At 39.3% G+C, this 13,072-nt stretch overlaps 1 long non-coding RNA gene across 2 annotated transcripts in view; it reads left to right on the plus strand.

Annotated features, from left to right (window-relative positions):
• The window catches only part of LOC132366040 (uncharacterized), a 444,928-nt gene that overhangs the window by 131,859 nt on the left and 299,997 nt on the right, over positions 1 to 13,072 (plus strand). The gene's annotated exons all lie outside the window — the stretch shown is intronic.

The raw sequence follows: 13,072 nt of genomic DNA on the forward strand, positions 1-13,072 counted from the left end.
TTGCAATTTGTGAGGTAGACCAGCTGACCACATAATCAGGAATTTCAATATAATTTGTTGTATGTTGAGGTAGAAGGAAGCACTGAAGGGAGGAGAACATAGCCTGGACTGGGGAGGCAGGGAAGATTTTCTAGGATATATTGTACTTGAACTGGTCCTTGGAGGTAAATGAACTAAATTTCTGATAAAAAAGAGAAAGGGTATTCCAAACATCAAGGAGACAGTGACAGAAATTTGTATGAACTGTCCTGCGTGTGGGGACATTTATATGTACTTGGATGTTACGGGAAAATGAAATGTGTGACCTTAATGGTGGAAGATGAGGTTAAAATGTTAAACAGGTCCAGAGCCAGAGAACCCTGGACTAGATCCCAAGGATGATGGGCAGAAATCGGAGGGTTTTAAGCAGGTCAAATTTCAGCTTTAGAAACATAGAGTAATTAATGCAATGCTAGGTCTTATCATAAATAAATCCTGAAACCTCAGTGGTTTTATGCAGTGTCCATAACAAGAATAATGGTAATATGATGATGATGATGATGATAATGACAGCAGGTAACAGACAGTGCCTGGTATGTGCCAAAATTACTCTAAGTGCTTTACAAATATTTCTCTTAATCCTCGTAACAATGTTACAAAGTAGAATTATTATCTCTTGCCATTTGACAAGCAAGAAAATTGAGTCAGAAGAGGCCCCGGATTTAAGATATAACTGATTCTCGATGTACAACACTAGAACTAACTCTAAACACATCCCTGGGAATGAACAACTCTGGGAGATGGAGGATGTGGTGGGTAGGAAAACAACCCCTGACCACTGGGAAGGGTCCTGGAAACAGAGAAAATGGCCTGGAGTGTTGAAGTGTGTGGAAACTTGGGGGAGAGAAATGGTTGACGAGTGCCATTCCTCAATATTTTGTCAAGGAAGGCACAGATACCAAATGGTTCATGCGTTGTTTCAGCCATTATTGAGCACAACTCTGTGGCAGGCCGTGGGATAGGCTCAAGGATGTGCCCCCTCCCTGGCTTCCAGAAGCTTCTGTGTGATTCCAGGAAGGGCAGAGTGACAGGCAGGTAGAAATCTGTAAAAGCTTTCCTTTACTTTTCATCCATCCTATAATAAGTATAGGTCATTTTTTTGCCTGTCCCACATTCATTTTCTTTCTTTTGATTTTCCTTTTAGGAATTACCCCTCAACCATGTTGTGCAACATGTGCAACTCATAGGGTTGGCCTGAGATCCAAACCAGAGTGGCCAGGCATTCTGTCTCTAGAATTTGACTTTTGAATGGAGTGACATAGTAATGAGAAATAGTTGTAGCTGCTTCATCTAGCACTCTGAAGAGGCTTTCCTTTGGTTCCTGGAGCCTAGGGCCCTGGAGGTACACAGCTTCTTTTCTTCATAGTCATGTGTTTTCCCATATCACATATATATATACACACACACACACACACACACACACACACACACACATAATCATATTGTGTATATATATAATCATATTGTGTATAAATGTGTATGTCTATATACGTGTTTGTGTGTGTGTATGCTTTTTTTTTTTGCTTATATTGGCCAATTGTTTTCTGTTGCTTGCAACCAAAGACATTTAACTAACACATATCCTTTTCTGGTATCTTTCTGCCTTGGTTTTTCTACCCGTAAAATGGGAATAGTAAAACTTACTACTTACCCTCAGGAGGTTGTGTAGATTAAAGGTATATGTCAATAAAATGCTTTCAGATGCTTGGATGAAAGTTGCTATAGAACTACAAAGTCTTCTTCTCAATTTTAGCCGTACTTTCAAAGAGGGACTTCCTTTATATACCATAAAACAGCTTTTATCCTGAGAGAATGTGTTCCTCATTTTACTGTCTCTGTAAACAGTTCAAAGATTGCTCCATACTTGCTGTGTTTCCAAAGCTACCATTCGAGATGAAAGCTCAGCTTTATTTAGCGTGAGAAGTAGCTGTGTGATACAGGGAGGTGATGTGGACATTATTGATATTGTGTGTTAGTGATAAGGAAGTTGGCTCAAATTCTCAGGTTGTTACTTTTTTGGCTTTTTAGGGTTAATACTCACATTCTTACCTCAAGTCAAAATAAAATGTAAAAACCCCACTCATTTTAGAGCAAAAAGAGTTGCATCATATAAGAGCATTTGGCAATTATGAAAGTATGTACCATAATAAAAGCTACAACACCTACAGGTTCTAGAATATTTTATGATTTTCAGAACACCTATACTTTTCCTTAGGCCAGTATAGATTCTATAGTATCTGGCAGTTGCCAACTATACATAAGATTCCTGAGTTATTATTTTAAGTGAACCATTTTTATAATATGCAAACATTATGACAGTAATGCACACTCATCAGGGGAAATTTGGAAATGCAGAAGGGTAGAAAGATAAAGAAAATACATCAGTATTTCAACAGACTTGCTGCCTTAAAACAACAATTTATTACATTTTCATATATACCAATTTTCTTTTTCTATGTAATTATTTTATAATTATTTCCTATTAGTTGATACAATTTTATATCCTGTGGGTTTTTTTTTTTTCTTTTCATATTACATTACAGATCTGGCAGTTATCTATTTTCACCCCAAAACTCAGTGGGTTACAGTAAGAACCATTTTGATTGCTAATGAGTCCAAAGGTTTGCTGGTAGTTTCTTCAATTTCTAGTCTCATCTGGGCTTGCTCATGGGTCTGTCATCAAGTGATCCTGGCTGGGCAATCTCACTTGTTTGGGGGTTCACAGCTCTCCTACACTTGGTCTCTCATCCTCCAGGAGGTCAGCCTGGACTTGTATTTGTGATGGTGGCAAAATTCCAAGAGAGAGAAGAAACAGGAGAGGCTTAGGTGCAGACCAGGCCAATCATTATTGCCACCGTGGTTGTTGCCAGTGCAAGTCACACGGCCAACATGGATTCGAGGACTGGGCAAGTAGCCTCCATGGCTCCATGGGAAGGGGCTAGTCATCTGCAATGGTCAGGGATAGAAGGTGGGGTGAAGAATTGTATCTAGAGTTTGGTTTGCAGTTGCTCTCCCAGAATAACATAAGTATACTCTGTATTAATTCATAGACATATATAATGACTTCACAGTATTACACTGAGTGACACCATCACAGACAATTTAAACATTCCCAAATTTTAAGTCATTTAGGATTTTCTGCTTTGTTTGCTGCAGCACAACAAACAGTTTTGTGAGAAGCGAACCTTTCTATTTGGGGTTATTTTAAAAATCCTAATATAGAATCACAGAAGTGAATGTATTGTTTAAAAGTTTATAAATATTTTTATTGTTCTTCCTTCATTCTTCCAAAGCGCTTTGCAAGAGGCTTATACTAATTTAAATCCACATCAGTAGCATATAAGGAGGGCTCATTTCACTGCACTGCCACCTGTATTGAATACTTAAACAAATCTCTGCTGAAACAAATTAGGAACCTCCCCACCCCCAGCATTTCCTTGATGTAACTGGTGCATTTATTTAATTGCTAATAAAGAAAGAGAAGGAGGGATCCAGAGAGAAAAAGAGGTTTATATTGTCAAACAAGATTAGGAAATGCTGTATGTTGCATTCCTATCTTAGTTAATCACAATGGACACGCTCTGAAGAGTCCCACAATAAAGTAATGTGTTCAACGTTATTGCTGAGTCAGTGTTTCCTTAATTAATTTGATCACAGAACACTCATTTTTTGTATAGCATCAATTAACAACCTTAGCACAACTGTTTTGAGTGGGACATTCTTGAGTAAATGCCGCCTGGATAAAACATGGTAGTTTTTCCTCGCGGTGGGAATTTCAGATGCCCTGCAAAGGCAAGAGGGGTACTAGAGACATCTGGGGCTCCTGATCATTACTAAAATCATACTAAACTTTATGAAAAAGAAATTAAACTTGTCAGTGAAAATGTTCAGCTTCTCTTTCTTCCTAATCATTCTCTTTGCAGTGATCACCCCAAGAGCTTTCAGGTTTTGTTTGAAGTGATGCATTCTTCCCTAGAAATAGCATGCTGGCATTTTTCTCTTCTTTACATTTTCACAATAAAACATATCTGACTAGAGGCTCAGAGCTTAAGGGCTGGCCCTTTTCTAGGACTTTGCAGCTCTAGATATAGTCTGCAGACCAGCAGCACCTGCACCATCTGGGAACTTGGTAACAATGCGGGGTCTCAGGCCCCACCGAGACCTCCTGAATCAGAGTCTGCGTGCCTTTTTTGGGAGATGTCTTGGTGATTCAGTGAGTGCATATTAAAGAAATGGAAGACCCATCCAGGGGACACCCAGCTAACCTAAAGGAACTTCCCCTTCCTCCTGACCATTACTTTGTTATTCAGTCACCACCACCAGGCATGGCAGAGTCAGTAGGCATATATTATTTTCTCCCTTAAACTCTGGCCCGTGTGTGGTCACAAGCCCATTCTCCTAATGCTTTTAAGCATAGTTGAACTTACTAGAATGAAAACAAACAGAACGTACCAAATACAGAGGCAAAGCAAAGATAAATTAAAGAAGAAAAAAAAAAAAAATAGGGTTAAACCAAGTCTGGGTTCCAGGTACACAGCCTTGATCCATTCCTAATCCTACCTGTGGAGACTTGCTCTCTAAGTCCCAAACAGCTGGTGCAGCAGCCCAGGCCCCTTCTGTGTCCTGGCCACCTCTTTCGTCCCACCTGTCTAGTCCTGTTCCTTTCTGGAAGGAAACTTCTCACAGTTCACTGGCATACCCCGACCCCTACCCCCTTTGCCCCAAAATAGGGAGATATCTTGATTATTCTGTGGTCAGGTCACTTTCTGATTTCTTGTCTCTTTCCCAGTGATTATTCTGTGGTCAAATCACTTTCTGATTCATATCAAGTATTCCCTCTCCCAACCGCCCCAATCCCACCACTATTTCTCTTTAAAGAAAGTCTGCTTCAACCCAACTTACAAGGCAGTGACTTTATTGTAGCAGGTCCCTCAGTCTAATCATAGCAAATTACTCAGAATTATAAAGCACTAACTAAAGGCTTTTTATAGAGTTCTCTTACTTAGGCACTATTCAGAAGTAGTTAAAAACATGGGTCTAAAGGAGACTTCCTTATTCTGCTACTTGTTAGCTGTGTGACCTTGGACAAGTAACTGAACCTTTCTGTGCCATGATTTACTCATCTGTAAAAGGAGGAAAAGGGTAATGGTAATTCCTGTTTCTTAGAACCAGGACTGGCTGCAGTATTTGCAGGGCCTAATACTGATTGAAAATGTGGGGCACCTTGTTCAAAAGTTATGACCTTTCTGGGGTAGGAATTCAATACATTTCAGTTGTTAATAAAGCTTAGGGAAGTATGTATTATTTATCTTATTTTACAAAAGAAAGAACTGAGGATCTAGAAAATAAAACAAAACAATTTACCCAACAAGGCCGGACAACTGAGCTGCTGAGAGACATGATCGGACCTGGGTCTGCTCCCAAAGTGAATGAACAGAAATTCCCGAGAGAAGGAGCACAGGCAGGAGGAAATGGGCTTATCCTGGACCCACTGGAGGTGAAGAGAGCCAGGGGCCAGGAACCACCCCCCCATCCCTCACTGTCAAAAGAACAGCAAAGAGAGAGCTATGTATCTTATTTCTGTGACACCTGAGGACATTTACTAGGTCAAAAGCAAGACTGAGAGCCTTTGGGCTGTTGGTGAGATCCTAGCAGAACTTTTGTCTTATTTTGATCGGAAACTTAAGCCTGTGTACCATTTCTCAGGCCTATGGTTTCCTAAGACCTTGAATGACTTCATTCTAAGTGGAGAACAAGGTTCCTTCCCCCACCCCACCCATCTGGTTGGAATCTTTCCTTTCTTTGGGCTGCAATATTTCCTGGTCTCCAAAGAATAAAGATCAATCTGAAAAACTTCCTTCGGCCCAGGGTCCCAGAAATCTGCCTTATTAGTCTGGTCAAGAGTAACTGCACGTCTAACCAGGAGCTTAGAGAAGGCGATGTGTGATGAGCCAGCATATGGGGTTAACTTTCACAGTTCTCTCCCACACGGTGAGGGCACAAACACAGGTGCATTGTTTGCTCTGCTTTAGAAAATGAGTTAGGCACTTACCATGAGCAATTTTAATTCTCATGATAGCCCTGAGGGGCAGGCATGACCATTCCCACCTTACAAATGAGGAAACAAGTCACACAAGCTAGAAAGACATGGACTCAGTTTTGAATCCAGGTTACTCTGGTCATACCGTACCATTCCATAACATACCTAAACTTTTAACCACTGTACAGTGAACTTTTACAATTGAGATGTCTAATTTTATGTGTCAACTTGACTGGGCCATGGGGTACCCAGATGTTTGATTAAAAATTAATCTCAGTGTTTATGTGAGCATGTTTTGGGGTGAGATTAACATTTAAATTAGTAGTCTGAGTAAAGCAGATTGCCCTCCCTAATGTGGTTGGGCCATGTCTAAGGGGTTGAAGGCCTGAATAGAACAAAAAGTCTGACCCTCTTCCAAATAAAAGCCATTTTCCCTGCCTTTGGACTTGAACTGAAACATTGTCTCTTCCTGGATCTTGAGCCTGAGAGCCTTTGGACTGGAGCCATTGACCCTCCTGGGTCTCCAACTTGCCAACTCACCTGGGACTTGCCAGCCTCCATAATTGTATAAGCCAGTTCCTCATAATACATGTATCTCCTACAACCTATTGGTTCTGTTTCTCAAATACAGTGATATTCTAGGAATGGTGCTCAGAACTTTGGGAATCCAGGGACACAGCAAAGATAAGAAGACAGTCCCTGTTTTCAAGATGCTTACAGTGCAGAGAAGAAAATTAATAGCACAGCAGATTTACTGCTATTTGAGTTCTGAGAAGGAATTGATGGGATTGAGGAGCTAAGGGATGGGATTTAAGGCAGAAGCACCAGTGAATTTAAAGGCAGCGAGGCATAAGGGAATAATCTGATTGGGGAAATTTGTAAAAAAATCCTGAAAGGGTGAAATTGGCTGAATATTTATCAGGTTCCAGACAAGAAAACAGAAATCACATTAATTATTTTAACAACAAGCATCCACTGTGGAAGACTTGTTAAAGCAGGTATTGGAGGGCTAAGAAAGCAAAACAGAAACACTGAGGTAACAGAGATGGTCAGTGCAGGAAGCAGCAACCACCCTAAGTGCTGGGGGGCACAGGGTATCCATGGGGAATGGTTCCAGGGCCCCATAAGATATCAAGATCCTGGATGCTCAAGTCCCTAATATAAAATGGCATAGTATTTGTGCATAACCTACACATATTCTCCTGTATACTTTAAATCATCTCCAGATTACTTATAATACCTACTACGATGTAAATGCTATGTAAATAGTTGTAAATACAATGTAAATCCTATGTAAATAGTTGCTGGTGCAGCAAATTCAAGTTTTGCTTTTTGGAACTTTCTGGAAATTTTTTTTTTTTTTTTCTGAATGTTTTCCATCTGCAGTTGATTGAATCCTCTGATGTGGAACACACGGATATGGAAGGCCACTGTAATTAGAAATTAGACGGTTAAAGATGTTCCTGAGGAGCTGGGACTCAGACAGTGAAGAAGGGTTTTGCCTGGGTGCTTCTGGGACATCTGAGAGGTTACAGAAAGTCCGGTTCTGCCAGGGGAGGGCTGGAGTTGGGTAGCAGGGGCTTAGGAGAACCAACTGTTAAATTTCCAGGAATTTTTTGAGCCAATTGTTGAGACTTTTGTAGCTTGAGGTCACCCATGATGGAGTATTTATACAACAGAAATAGGCAAATGCTACTGATTTTTCTGGAGAAAATTTTCTGCACACCACTGGTTCTGGAACCGTGGAACAGGGGTGGAGACTGCAACTATGGCTGTTGCTGCTTTGGTGAAATGCTGCTGTTGGGGTGAAGAGCCAGGTCCCTTCCTTCTGGGGCTTCTAGCTTCTTTCTAGTTCCTGTGTTTGGCAGCATCTATAAGCACAGTCATCTGGCAAAGGACAATTGTAGTTTGCAGAATCCCAACCCTCGCATCCCCAAAGAGGAATAGAGAAGGGTCTGTTTGGACCTGAAAAACAATAGCTGAAACACAAGGGGACCAGCTCTCTGATTTCTAGGAAGCACTGTCGCATAGTGGAGATAAGAGTCTGGCCTTAAAATCACTCAAATTTGCCATGGTTCAAATGTTGGCTTTGTCCACTGCTTCAAGATCAGAGTCATATATTTAACCTCTCTGTTTTACCTTCCTCATGTACAAAATGGGGATAATCATAATACCTAGTCATAGAATGGATTAAATGTGATAATGGCTATAAGAATAATAATGGCATCCTTATCTTCTCTATCAAATCTTTGCCAAATGTCACCTTCTCAGTGAGGACTTTTCTGACCACTATTTGAAATTGCACCTCCCTTCACCCCTGCACCCAGCACTGATTATTCCCCTCCCATAACTTATTCTTTTCTAACCTTTACCATCTTATAATTTACTTACTGTCTGTCTTCCTAACTGGAAGGTGAGCTCCATGAGAGCTGAACATTTGTTCTGTTTTGTTGTCTAGCACATAATTGCTCTTAAATAAATGTTAATTGCATAAATGAAAAATCTTGACTAGCAAATAGTATATACAAAGAAATGTTAGCCATCACTAATAAGATAAAAATTATTTTGTTAGTGTTTTGGTCTTCCATAAACACACTGCCATCACAGAACCAAACTCAGTTCCATAAAATGAGATGTTAACCTACTTTGAAAGTCTCTCAATGTTGATTATAAATTATGCTGTATGTATAATAAGTTTTCAGAGAAATTATATCTTTATAAAATAAATTCTTACTATCTTAAAAAATTGTCTCTCAAGAGAACTAACTGAGCTAGATTTACCGGCCCTCAATGATAGCTTGAAATGTTTAGGGTCTTTTTTGACATCTGTTACACATCTCTCAAAACTGGCCAGTGAATTTCCTCTTTCGATATAACTTTGGTGAAACATCCTTCTTGGTCTACTTTCCTTTCAGTTGTAAAATAAAAGAAGCAGAAACAGAGCTTTCATGCCTGGAGCATGCCAGAAAGACACTTGCAACATGCAAGTACCCCCAGAGGAACTTTTTCATTTGCCCTCTTACAGCTACCAGGTAGCAGATTAGACTCTTAGCATTACAGGGAAAAATTTCAGTACCTTATTTCTATGGTACAGGTAAATTTATTTATTTATTTATTATCATTTGGGTTTTTAAATTTTTTAAAGGTTACGCTCCATTTATAGTTATTACCAAATATTGGCTATATTCCCTGTGTTGTACAATATATCCTTGAGCCTATCTTACACTCAGTACTTTGTACCTCCCAGTCCCCTGCCTCATCTTGCACTTCCCCCACTTACTGGTAATCACTAGTTTGTTCTCCGTATCTGTGAGTCTGCTTCTTTTTTGTTATATTTATTAGTTTGTTGTACTTTTTAGATTCCACATATGAGTGATATCATACAGTATATGTCTTTCTCTGTCTGACTTATTTCACTTAGCATAATGCCCTCCAAGTCCATCCATGTTGCTGCAGATGGCAAAATTTCATTCTTTTTTTACAGCTAACTAGTATTCCATTGTATGTGTGTGTGTGTATATATATATATACACACACACACAAATATATGTATGCATGTATATATAGATCACATCTTCTTTATCCATTCATCTGTTGATGAACACTTAGGTTGCTTCCATATCTTGGCAATTGTAAATAATGCTGATATGAGCATTTGGGTGCATGTATCTTTTTCAATTAGTATGTTTGTCTTTTTCTGATATATACCCAGGAGTGGAATTGCTGGGTCATATGATAATTCTATTTTTAGTTTTTTGAGAAACCTCCATGCTGTTTTCCACAGTGGCTGTACCAACTTACATTCCCATCAACAGTGTACAAGGGTTCCCTTTTCTCCATATCCTTGCCAACATTTGTTGTTTGTGTTCTTTTTGAGGATAGCCATTCTGACAGGTGTGAGGTGATATCTCATTGTAGTTTTGATTTATATTTCCCTGATGATTACGGATGTTGAGCATCTTTCCATATGCCTGTTGGCCATCTGCATTTCCTCTTTGGAAAAAATGTCTATTCAGTTCTTCTGCCAATTTTTTAATCAGGTTTTTAAATTTTTTTGATGTTGAGTTGTAAGAGCTGTTTATATATGTTGGATATTAATCCCTTATTGGTTATATCATTTGCACATATTTTCTACCATTCAGTAGGTTGTCTTTTCATTTTGTCAAAGGTTTCCTTTGCTGTGCAAAAGCTTTTAAGTTGAATTTGCTTCAAGTTGTTTATCTTTGCTTTTATTTCCTTTACTTTAGGAGATGAATCCAAAAAAATATTGCTGCAATTTATATCAGAGAGTGTTCAGCCTATGTTTTCCTCTAGGAGTTTTATAGTATCTGATGTTACATTTAGGTCTTTAATACATTTTGAGTTTATTTTTGCATATGGTGTTAGAGAATATTCTAATTTGATTCTTTGACATGTAACTGTCCAGTTTTCCTACCACCACTTATTGAAGAGACTGTCTTTTCTCCATTGTATATTCTTGCCTCCTTCTTCATAGATTAATTCACCATAAGTGTGCAGGTTTATTTCTGGACTCTCTTTCCTATTCCATTGATCTATGTGTCTGTTTTTGTGCCAGTACCATACAATTTTGATCACAGTAGCTTTGTAGTATAGTCTGAAGTCAGGGACTGTGATTCCTCCAGCTCTGGTCTTCTTTTTCAAGACTGTTTTGGCTATTCAGGGTCTTTTGTGTTTCCATACAAATTTTAAAATTATTTGTTCTAGTTTTGTGAAAAATGCCATTGGTATTTTGATAGGGATTGCTTTGAATCTGTAGATTGCCTTGGATAGTATGGTCATTTTAACAATATTGATTCTTCCAACCCAAGAACAGGATGTATCTTTCTGTCTGTTTGTGTCATCTTCAATTTCTTTCATTAGTGTCTTGTGCTTTTTCCAAGTACAGGTCTTTTACATCCTTAGGTAGGTTTATTCCTAGATATTTTATTCTTTTTGATGTGATGGTAAATGGGATTGTTTCCTTAATTTCTCTGTCTGATACTTTGTTTTTAGTGTACAGAAATGCAACAGATTGCTGTATATTAATTTTATATCCTGCAACTTTACTGAATTCATTAATGAGCTCTAGTAGTTTTCTGGTGGTGTCTTTAGGATTTTCTATGTATAGTATCATGTCATCTGTACTAATTGATAGCTCTTTGAAGACCTACCTTAATGAATAAAACTGATTTTTATTTAAAGAGGAAACCAACCATCTCTTGACCTTTTACCGATGTGTGTATTTCTTCTCTGTGTGTCCAGTATGAAAGCATTTTGATACATGTGGGCTGCATGATCAAGATCAAACACACCCTGGTGGTAGGGAACATTTTGACATTCCCAATGTCAACAACCTGGGCTGGGTGGATCCTTAGTCAGGGTCTAAAAAAGGGGTGTGTGGCTTACGTGGACAACAAGTTTGCTCTTGTCTTCTCTTCTTGACCTGTGCTTGAAGCATCCAGGTACCTATGGGGTCATTTTCAAGTAGTGAGGGTTAAAAACAGGCTTTGTCAGTTGGGGGGGAGCAGATGACTGCTAATAGTGATGATGGCTCATGCTGATTTTTTTAAAAATAAATTTATTTATTTTACTTTATTTATTTTTGGCTTTGCTCAGTCTTCATTGCTGCGCACGAGCTTCTCTAGTTGTGGCAAGCGGGGGCTACTCTTCGTTGCAGTGTGCATGCTTCTCATTGTGGTGGCTTCTCTTGTTGCAGAGCACAGGCCCTAGGTGCGTGGGCTTCAGTAGTTGTGGCACACGGGCTTAGCTGCTCCGCAGCATGTGGGATCTTCCCGGACCAGGGATTGAATCTGCATTGGCAGGCAGATTCTTAACCACTGAACAGCCAGGGAAGTCCTAGCTCATGCTGATTTAACACTTACTACATCCAGGCATTCTGGTCAGTGAGTGATCTCATCAACTTTCATAGCAACTCTGAAAGATCAGTAGGTGCTACCGTTGATTTTATGGACAAGAAAGTTGAGGTTTAGAGGAATTAAATGACTTTCCCAAGGTTACACATCTAGTAAGTGAATGTACTGAGATTTGAATCCTGTGATTCCCACCCTAAAGCCATACTCTCAGCTGTTTAAATAAGCCAGGGTTTTTGGAATCTGTATTTCACTGATGTTAACTTTCCTTTGGTAAAGTCTTTTAGGAGGAACATTTGAATCCTGCCTCACGGTGCACACACAGAGGTGAAAGGGCCCTCTGCCCTTCCTTGGGTCACGACATGAAAGGGGAGCAATACCTCTTGAGACTAGTACAGTGGTGGTTGGGTCATTAGTGAGCTCCTCCTGGGGAAAGGCAACACTTGGGCAAGTTACTTAACCTCTCAGTTCCCGTCTTTTGTCATTGGTGAGAATATAGTACCCAACTCATGGGGATATTGTAAAATTTAAATGAAATAATGTACGTAAATAACTTAGCCCAATGCCTGGAACATGGTAAGTCCTTAACAAACTCTCAGATATTAGTAAGGAAGTGATTGGCATCTTCTTTTGCATAAGTGACTTCCCTTTCAATGAGTCTTCAGTCTTCAGGATGTCACAAACACCTTAGACAACCTCCTACAATAACATTTCCCAGGATGTATTCCCTGTACTTTGGAGCCAAAATGCTCTGTTCAAAACAAGTTCTAGGATCAATTATGTTTTGGAAATACACTTATACTTTCTTCCTCTTTGTAAGTTAAATGCTATCAGAGTATTGTAATAAAAACCTTGTTAAATTTGATTTCACACAGCATTTTCTGAATGCTTTAAAAAAAGTTTAATCAAAAAAAACCTTGAGACTTTTTGGGGAGCAGTTTCAGGTTCACAGCAAAATTGTGAGGAAGATACAGAAATTTCTCACATACTCCCTGCTCCTACACGTGCATAGCCTCCCCCATTATCAACATCCCCCACCAGAGTGGTACGTTTTTTACAACTGATGAACCTACACTGACACATCATACTCATTCAAAGTCCATAATTTCCCTTTGGGTTCACT

Source organism: Balaenoptera ricei, chromosome 5, assembly GCF_028023285.1.
Source record: "Balaenoptera ricei isolate mBalRic1 chromosome 5, mBalRic1.hap2, whole genome shotgun sequence".
Lineage (NCBI taxonomy): Eukaryota > Metazoa > Chordata > Mammalia > Artiodactyla > Balaenopteridae > Balaenoptera > Balaenoptera ricei.